Consider the following 7,811-nt stretch of genomic DNA (forward strand, 5'->3'; position numbering starts at 1 on the left):
GCTTGGCCCAATACAACAATAAATGACTAAATAAAAACTAAATAATAACTAAATCAATATTATTTACAACATAAATCAATATAACAATCCATATAACAATAAATGACATCACCCCGTCATGGATTCCGAAACATAATAGGCCCGTAATAAAACAGTCCATAGTATATCACAAGTCATCACACCATGGTATCCAAAAGAAATAAATAAGTGAAACAGTCTATACTACATCACATGACATCACACCATGGTATCAAAAAACAACATAAATAGAAAACAGTCACTGGGGCCGATGATCACCAAGACACAGTCTAGTGTTATGCTCAAAGGGTGAGAGGTAGCATCGATATCTAGCCTCCCTATCAGGGTTCCTTTGTATGCGTGGATGCTCATCCACATGTTGTGCATCATCAGGCAGAATCACATCACTCATGGCCTGGTCAATATCTTCGCGTGAAAAATGCGGCATATGACCCTCTAGTGAGGGCGTCAACAAACTGGTGGAATACGCAGGAGGGGTGGCCATATATGGGTCTGGATGCATAATAGGCGTGTAGCCCTTTACAAACTGATCTAAGCCCTGAGTGGGTTGTACACTGCTTCCTACAGGGGGCATGGGATTCTGCGGTGCACAATACGCTTGACCACTGCAAGAAGGGCCTGAACTAGATTGATTAATATCTGGGAGCCAAAAATACTGCTGCGATGGTCCCGAAGGATACCCAGGAGTAAAGAACATCCCTAGGGGTCGCTCTGGAAGAGGGGGCACACGGACGGGCCTATCTACAACAACCGGACGAATGTGGTGCAAAGAATATCCCTCGATGTGTGCACGTCGAGACCGATGGTCCTCATGCGGTGGCACCTGTGTCTAACGCGTAATAGGCAGAGGAACATCCTCCCCCGGCTCAGTGATGCGGTAACCCTCATAACAAGCTGCTAATGCCCGCTCTGCCTCATAAAGAACATGGTGCATTGTGAATACATCTTGAGAATGAGGCTGCGCCATCTGGATGATCGTCTGGACTCTATCAACCTGCAATGAATTTAAAAGGCTTCTAAAGTAAAAAACGTTGGTAGTAATGTAAAAAAGATTATTCAAAATGCGGTCACGTAATAATATAACATACCACGTGTCCTTGCTGAGCTACGGTCGAAGTCAGCCAGCGTCGGGTCACACTATTATACCACTGGATATATGTGCTATTGACTGATAAGTTCCCATCACCGTGCATCTCCTCAAGATTCTGCAGCACAAGGTTATCCCTATTATGCCACTGTGCAATGTATACCGCATGCCTATCGTACCAATCGACATCAGACTTCCCCCTAAGGGTAGTAGTAATCAGAACAGAAGAGCCGATGGGGGGACCGGGGATGGGCTGACGAAAGCCAAACTGTCTAAGCACCCTATCCGGTTGTTGGTAGACTACTGTTGTGCAATTGTGTACCCCTTTATCAATCACACATTACGCAAGTGCATGTGTCAACAAGTAATAAAGTGGATGTGTGAGTCCAGATATCGTTCCCACGAAGAAAACTATAAAGTTGGGATCAATGTGAAGCAATCAAGGTAACAAAGATAATTTGGAAGAGGTTAATGACTAATTAAACAATAAAACTAATAATTAACTAAAAGAATGCAGTAATAAAATAGGTTTTCCAAGTATTAAAGATAGATTGGGATCAATTTCCCCATTATTGCAACTTCACCAGAATGCAGTAACCATGCTACAACAATTATCCATTCAGTAACCAGAACACTAATGCATGCAAGGGCTCTCACCAACTCTACATGTATACTAAGTCCCACATCTCTATGGCCAACATAGTTATGAATCATTAAGTGCAAGTTCTATTTGATTTTGTGGTGTGAATGATCTCTCTACCCACAATTAACTAATTAAATTAGTTAAACCACAATGCATAATAGCTTTCTGAGTTCACCTATATCTCTATAGCCTAAACCCTAATTATCTTGCAGCTCTCTCTCGATAAGTCAACAAGAATAAAAATAAGAACTTTATTAAGCAACTGAAACAAAAATCATGTAACAAAGTTAAAACAATACTGACTACATTACAATAAGAGTACTCTATCACCGAATCATAACAATTTAGCCCATACTTGGAAGAAAGAGAGAACAGAGAAGAGAGTGTAAGAAAACAATGAGAGAAGAAGAAGAATAAGGATTAAAAGGAGTAACAACGCCTACATACAACTGTAATTGTTGAAATCCCTCACCAGATTTTCGCGCGATTATACATTGCATTGCTTTAGGCCTTTAATATAGGAAATTATCTTCACAGATTGTTTAAAGATTTGTTTTTAACGAATAGTAATGAAATCTTCATATCAAAACAGAATCTTATACTTACTTTGCAAATTGGAATTGCTGGTCAATGGGCCTAATTGAAAATTCGCTTAGAACAGATATAAGAATCTAATCAAATTTGATTATAGATTTGATTTGGCTTTTATTTTAACGTTTTAACGGTTATTATTCACATCTTAATTGATTAAAACAAATTGTAAATTATAAATGCAACGTTATAGTTACTATCTTTTTTTTATTATTTCTCATTATTAAATCTTAGTCATTAATTTTTGTTAATTTTATGGTTGTAATTTATTGGGTCATACTTATTAATTAATTAAGGAAATAACATCTGTTATTTTAAAGAATATAAGCTTATATCATTTTAGATCCTAACCGTTGATTTTCGTCCATCAACGATTATAATTTATTGGATCAAAATTATTAATTAATTAATAATAAATTTGGCCCATTAAGTTTGATCCAATAGATTATAATCGTTGATGGACGGAAATCAACGGTTAGGATAAAAAATGATATAAGTTTATATCTTTTAAAAGGATAGATATTTTTCTCATTAATTAATTATTCATTTTTAATAAATTATAATCATTCGATTATCAGATTATCAGAAATCAACGACTAAAATTTAACAATTTAGCTGTGAAAACAAAAAATCACTATACCGTTATATATTACAGGACAATTGAAAAAACTTTATCTATCAAGAGATCAAGAAGAGGAGAGAGGGAGAATGAACAATGCCTACAGCTATTATACTTCAACGCGTGGCTAAGATTTTGCCGCTAATTATCTTAAAAAAAAATCCCTTAGTCGTTACGATTGTGCTATTTATAATTATTTAATACTATATATTTTTGTAAAGATATCAATATTATTATATCATATATTAATTATATTAAATTCATGGCATTATTAAATGTTTTATTTCAAAAAGTTAATAGTTTTGTAATAATTACAAGAATTTATGAACATATGAACTTTTTAAGTGTAGTAATTTTTTGAATCATTTTATTCTTCACATATTTTAAAAAAAACGAGAAAAAAAAACTTCATGTTGTAAAAGAATTGTACAAAAAAAATTAAGTGAAAATAAAAAAATACTAAAAAATCATAACATAATCACATTAAACGCTCGTAAAAAGAAAATAAAATTTTTGTCTAAAATAAACCTAATTGATTACAAATCAATTGAGCATCAAATATATCTAAAGTAATAAATAGCTCTAACAATTAAAATAAATTTTATGAAAGCAAACTTTGCAATTACTCATTAGTTTTAACTCCAAAGCACATCAAATTCATTTCATTTTGATAGCTACGGCCTATAGCTACGACCTACGGTTGGGGGTTGAATCCATTTGGGCATTGTGAGGGGAAACTAAGGGCTAGTTCTTCCAAGCGAAGATAACAATGTGAATTTAGAATTATATTCAATAGAGCAAAAGTCAATGTAATTTCTCATATGTTGAATAAACTAGACTGGAAATAGTTTTACTATTTTGTTTATATTATTATTAGAAGAAAATTGATTAGCATTACCTACCAAAAAATAAATAAAAATTGATTAGCATTCAAGATATAACGGAAAAGTATATGTAACTGCCAAAAACAGAAAAAGGCTCATTAATTTGATAAAAAGAACTTTGCCACTTATGTGATCTTAGCGTTAACCATTAATGAAGGCCAACAACTTAAAACTTATTTCAGTGATTAATATGGAATTATTTAAGAGAGAATAAGACTATTGTCACAATAATAATCCATAACACATTCAATATTACCCTACTATAATAGAGAAATGCGTGTAGCTTGAGACGAGAGACATTCATATGAGCCTAAAGCTTATAATGAAGCATGAACATGAATAAGTAATGAATGAAAAAATACAAAAGACAATAGTCGAAGCTACCTAAAGAAGAACCCAACAACAAGGGTGAAGTTGATTATATATACCCCTATAGATCAGTTTTCATTTTCCTCTCTCTTCTTTATTCTGTTCTCTCTCATTTAGCATTATTCTCCAAAGAACAAGATATTTTTGTACAAACTATTCACATCTATTCTATAACTTTTTTTGGAGGTTGACACCTTGTAGGAGGTGCATCTTGAGCTTTGCTACATTTTGTTGCTCTAACAAAAACATTTTAGACTCATCTCATGTCGTGTAAAGCTTTACAAACTAGACTCATAATAGCTCATCTCTCGCAGGAACACCATCAGACTCAAGTTGTGAAGAGACTGTTGTGTCAGAGGTGGCATTATCAACACTGAAGTTGGAGAATTCACCACCAAGTGAGGAAATTTCATCTTCACCACAAACGGGGTTGGGGATGCTTCAGGTGTGGTGGTAGTAGCAGTATCAGCAGGTGAAGGAAATGAATCTGCATCTTCACTTTGTTGTTGCAAGCACCAATACATTATGCTAGCTGCAAGAGTGAGAATCATCTTCTGATGAACCTGCCATAAGATCAACAAAGTCAACTAGGAATTGTCAACTCAATTTTGACATGTTTTGATATTAAATAATATTTTTAATTTATGTAGCGTATATTATATTTTTTTTGTATAAAAGTACATATTATATTTAATATTCAATAATTTAACAAAAAAATGAAGTTAAACTTATAATACTTATCAATTTTGCAAAGAAACATAAGATATTACAAATATTTATATTAAACTCAATAAAATAGTAATCGTAATACAACAAATCTAATAATTGGAACTAAAAATACTACACAACACAATCTTTGTTATTGGATAATGGCGTTTCAATTGGATTTTCCATTGTTGGCTGTCATTAACCATGTTGCAATTGTTGTATTTAACCTTTTATTCATTTCTGAAGTTGGTAGAGTGGTATCTTGTATTTTGGTGAAATAAGTTGATGTAAGAAAATTATATCTTGGAGTTTATCACTATATAAAGAAAATAACTGATGAGAGGGGGAAATCATCCATGCAACTCTCAGACTTCTTATGTACAATTCTGTAGAAAATAACTGATGGCGAGTGACATTCTTCTTTCCCCTAAAGGGTGACAGCAGTGGTACTGCTATGCTCCCATGCACGACACGCTTTTTCTTTGGAAATTTACGTGTCAGACACGGACATACTCCGACACGCTCGGACACGCGTCCGACACGCGGTCAACATTTGAGGACACGTGGTCAACTCTCCGACACGTTCCGACACGCGGTCAATATTTGGAGACACGCGGTCAACATTTGGGGACACGCTCGGACACGTTTTTTTTATTTTATTTATTTTATTTATTTTTTTGTTTTTTATTTTTTTTAAATCTTAAATTTTTTTTGTTAACTAAATATAAAAAAAATAATTCATAAATTAATTTTTTTCTGTTATAAAATTTGACATTAAAAATTAACAAACTACGAAAAATTATTTATATTTATATTTATGTAATAAAATTTAAATATTTAATTGGTTATATGACTTATTATGGATTCTTATATGTATTAAATATAAATCATATTATATATATTAAAATTTTTATTTAATATCAAAACGTGTCCAAATATGACATTTTTTAGAATTAACGTGTCAGCGTGTCGTGTCGTGTCATGTCCCGTGTCCCGTGTCCCGTGTCCGTGCATCATAGGTGGTATGTGCAATAATGCATGAGATCATAATAACAATATAATAATAGGTCATTTTCTATGGACACAAAACACATCACTGCATTTCAAGACATTAATTCTATTTTTTTTAGATTTTTACACGTTAGTACACTTTTTGATATTAAATAATATTTTTAATTTATGTAGTATATATTATATTTAATATTCAATAATTTAAAATAAAATAAAATTAAACTTATAATACGCATCAATTTTGTAAAGAAACATAAGATATCACAAATATTTATATTAAACTCAATAAAATAATAATCGTAATACAACAAATTTAATAGTTGGAACTAAAAATATTACGCAACACAATTTTTGAATTCTTTTTTGAGTTTCGACAACACGTTAAATTTTTTAAAGTATCAACGCATCATCATAGCATAAAACTACAGTCTTAAAAGACTTGGACCTCTGTAAAAATTTTCCACTGTACAATCAACTAAATTGGTTAACTCCTTGATGGATCTCTCATCCACGCCATCACGCAACAGCGGTGGAAAGAAGAACCATGCAGCAGTGACCATGACAAAAGCCACCGTGATGGGTCCAGACACAGCCCAATGGAGTCTCCACTTTGGGCCCAACCACTTCATGACACCAAACTCTATAACAACGCAAGCCCTATGAAGCACAAAGAAGCACGTGACCTCCCACGTGGGAGAGGCACGTGTGACGTAATAGAATATCAGCTTGGGCATAAGCCCATACACTAGAAAGAAGCAATGACTCCAGTCAGTGAAGCCCGATGGGGGCCCAATACAGTCTTCGACAGCACTAATCTCACGGGAATGTATACAGTGTGTCGCAGGAGATAAGTCACCATAAGGTTCCACCTTCTTCCCCAGAAATCACCCAATGAAGTTGAAAAGTAAGGTTCATCAGACGGCAATTCAAGCTCAATCCCAAGTAAAGCATTGACCACAACATTGATGAGTCCCAAAACAACATCCACCAATAGATATAACAGGCTACAGTTAACACCCAAAAGAACTGTGGGGTGCAACTTTTGTTTGTGGTGAATTAGGGCAATTAGTAAAAGACCAAAAAGGAAGGCCTTGATTGGAAGAAAAAGATGCAAATTTGAGGGGTTTTGGTAAGAAGGGTATGTTTTTTTTGGGTGATTATGATTGGGAGGGAAGCAAAGGAGAGGAAAATGAGAAGGGATTTTGGTGGGTTAGATGAAAGAGGACCCAAATCAAAGGTGAATAGAAGGAGCTTGAAGTTGGTGAGCCAAGTGATGAAGAAGGCAGTGACACCTGTTGGAAGAACAGTGGAGAGTTGAAGAGGTAGGATAGTGAAGAAGTACAAAACTGGGGATATGGATAGAAACCTGAACATGCCTTTGGGTATGTTTGTTGATATGAAATAACAGTAACATAGAGAGGCTATCACTGAAAGCCATGCCTTTATTAAGCTCTTAATTTCTACTTCCAATTCCATACATTTTGAGCTCAACATGCTCTTCTTCTGTACCTAGCCCCTTCTCCCTCTTTTGCTCAGCCACTTATGATTCTAATCTGAAAAAGCTTTGTTGACAAAGAATCCAACTAGCAATAGCAACCCTACAATACTTTTTACTTTTTGTATTGATATCAACGATGGTGACATCCAATTACTTTTTTTTTTGGTGAAAGACATCCAATTACTTTAGTTTATATATTTGATTACTTATTTTAAAAATAAGGAAAACGTGGTTGTCATATTTTAAATGACATAAAGTTATGTCATTTTGTTATCAAAAAAAAAAAGTTATGTCATTTTAAGAGAGAGATAGACACAAAATAAATTTTTTTATTTAAATTTTAAATTAAAAAAAAACACTCA

General features: G+C 33.7%; 1 pseudogene; it reads right to left on the bottom strand.

Annotated features, from left to right (window-relative positions):
• Nucleotides 1-6,373: 6,373 nt before the first annotated feature.
• On the bottom strand, nucleotides 6,374-7,445 carry LOC133285020 (probable long-chain-alcohol O-fatty-acyltransferase 5; annotated as a pseudogene).
• Nucleotides 7,446-7,811: the final 366 nt, after the last annotated feature.

This window comes from Gastrolobium bilobum, unplaced genomic scaffold, assembly GCF_033153095.1.
Source record: "Gastrolobium bilobum isolate Gb01-03AN ecotype WA unplaced genomic scaffold, APGP_CSIRO_Gbil_v1 utg20650, whole genome shotgun sequence".
Taxonomy (NCBI): domain Eukaryota; kingdom Viridiplantae; phylum Streptophyta; class Magnoliopsida; order Fabales; family Fabaceae; genus Gastrolobium; species Gastrolobium bilobum.